Genomic DNA, 2545 nt, shown 5'->3' with positions numbered 1-2545 from the left:
GGGCAGCTAAGGTCGCTGATCCACCTCTGCCACTTGGAAGCTGAGAGGATTCTGTCCCTGCCGCCCGGAGGCTCCTCTGCTACTCGTGGGGCCTGTGCATCTCTGTTGTCTGCTCCCGGCTTAGGAACTCACTCCCCACTGTATATACTTAACATCTTTATCAAATATCAAGTGACCATAAGTGTGTGGTTTTATTTCTGGGTCTTCAATTCTATTCCATTGGTCAATGTGTCTGTCTCTGTACCAATACCATGTAGTTTTTAATCACTATTGTTCTATAGTAAAGCTTGAGGTCAGTGATGGTGATTACCCCAGACTTTCTTTTATTGTTAACAATTGTTTTCCCAAGTGCTCTGATCCCAGGACTCAGGCTAGATTGTCATTTTCTCTTCAGGGACTGTCTAACATGGGACCAGCCAGGAGTGCACAGGCTGCAGAAGCCATAGAGCAGGTGGGACAGGGTCTTTCTTGCATTCATATGCACCCAGATGGAGGGGTTCTTCCACAGCCCTCTGTGCACAGGTCTTGCTAGGAGAGGGCTGGTTTCTGAGGAGTGCCCACACTGGCTTACAGATCAATAGGATAAACAAGTTCTCTCCAGAGACAGCAAGAACATCTAATGTCAGAAATTACCAGATGGTGAAAGACAAATGCAAGAATCTTACCAACAGAAACCAAGACTACTTGACATCATTAGAACCCAGTACTCCTACCACAACAAGTCCAGGATACCCAAACCCACTGGAAAAGCATGATTCAGATTTAAAACCATATCTTGCGATGAAAGAGGATTTTTAAGAAGAACATAAATAACTCCCTTAAAAAATACCGGAGAATACCTACCTGGCAGGGGAGACACCATGATCAGGAGGGTGGTTTTCCCAGGGCAAGGCTCACCCATTGCACTTGGGGTGTGCTGACCCCTGCGATTTCCCCAAATGCGGGAAACTCGACTGCATAATTTGTGGTAGTAGGGGATTGCGTTCGTGCTCTCCCCTGTTTAAAATTAAAAAAAAGAAAAGAAAAAGAAAAAGAAAAAAATACAGAAGAACAGAGGTGAACAGGTAGAAGCTCTTAAAGAGAAAACACAAAAATCCCTTAAAGAATTACAGGAGAACACAGGTAAACAGGTAGAAGCCCTCAAGAAGGAAACACAAAAATTCCTTAAAGGATTACAGGAAAACACAACCAAAAAGGTGAAGGCATTGAACAAAACCATCCAGGATCTAATCCAGTGAAGGAGCTAGAGAAAGGACTCAAGGAGCTGAAGGGTTTGCAGCCCCTTAGGACGAACAACAATATGAACTAACTAGTACTCTCAGAGCTCCCAGGAACTAAACCACCAACTAAAGAGTACACATGGTGGGACTCATGGTTTCAGCAACATATGTATAACAGAAGATGGCCTAGTTAGTCATCAATGGGAGGAGAGGCCCTTGGTCCTGTGAAGGTTCTATGTCCCAGTATAGAGGAATGCCAGGGACAAGAATTGGGAGAGGGTGGGTTGGTGAGTAGGGGGAGGGGTGAGAGAACAGTTTTTTGTTTTTTTTTATTTTTTATTTTTTGAGGGGAAACAGGGAAAGAAGATATCATTTGAAATGTAAATAAAGAAAATATCTAATTAAAAATTTTAAAAAAAGGAAGTAGAAACAATAAAGAAATCACAGAGGGAGACAACTCTGGAGATAGAAAACATATGAAAGAAGTCAGGCTACTATACCCAGCAAAACTCTCAATTACCATAGATGGAGAAAATAAGATATTCCGTGACAAAACCAAATTTACACAATATCTTTCCACAAATCCAGCCCTACAAAGGATAATAGATGAAAAACATCAACATAAGGAGAAAAACTACACTCTAGGAGAAGCAAAAAAGTAATCTTTCAACAAATCCACACAAACCTAATTCCATCTCTTACAACAAAAACAACAGGAAGTAACAATTACTTTTTCTTAATATCTTAATATGATAATTTGTATTACCAACATATCCTAATACATTGAAATTGAAAAACATTAAGGAATTAGAAATTAGTTAATTGTTATCCAATGGTCTCTCTAATTTGGTAATTGGAGAAAGAGGTCCTATATTATACAATCCATATACACCTTCAGCTTGTTTGTGACAGTGTCTTGCTGTATACAACATAATGGTTTTGAGATCTTTCTTCTCCTATCTCAGCCTCTCTATTAGTAGTATTGTTTATTTCATGTTTTTACACTGTACTATACTTTTCAGAACAGCTTACATATTTTAGAAGTATTTATATACTCAAAAGTAATGTAGACAATTAAATTAAGAGGGTGCTTGTTAACAGAACAACATAGAGTGAGACTGAATGCTTTGCTTGATATTTGTAACTCTTGTATCAAATTACCACAGTAAGAGCCAAGATTTTAAGCTCCACTAAATACAAAACAAACAAACAAAAACACTTTATATATTTATGTTCATTTAAGAAAATATTGTTGGTGCCTTAGGCCAGAGACCTGGGCGGGATTCGCCATTTTCTCTCGGGTGAGTTTCTGAGACTGGAGCAGC

General features: G+C 39.4%; 1 non-coding gene across 1 annotated transcript; it reads left to right on the top strand.

Annotated features, from left to right (window-relative positions):
- Positions 1 to 835: 835 nt before the first annotated feature.
- On the top strand, positions 836 to 999 carry LOC116100220. Its single transcript, XR_004122541.1, has one exon. It is a non-coding gene; the product is annotated as a U1 spliceosomal RNA (small nuclear RNA).
- Positions 1000 to 2545: the final 1546 nt, after the last annotated feature.

Source organism: Mastomys coucha, unplaced genomic scaffold (genome assembly GCF_008632895.1).
Source record: "Mastomys coucha isolate ucsf_1 unplaced genomic scaffold, UCSF_Mcou_1 pScaffold20, whole genome shotgun sequence".
NCBI classification, from domain to species: domain Eukaryota; kingdom Metazoa; phylum Chordata; class Mammalia; order Rodentia; family Muridae; genus Mastomys; species Mastomys coucha.
The sequence above is the reverse complement of the archived record's forward strand: the minus strand, read 5'-3'. Positions and strand labels throughout refer to the sequence as shown.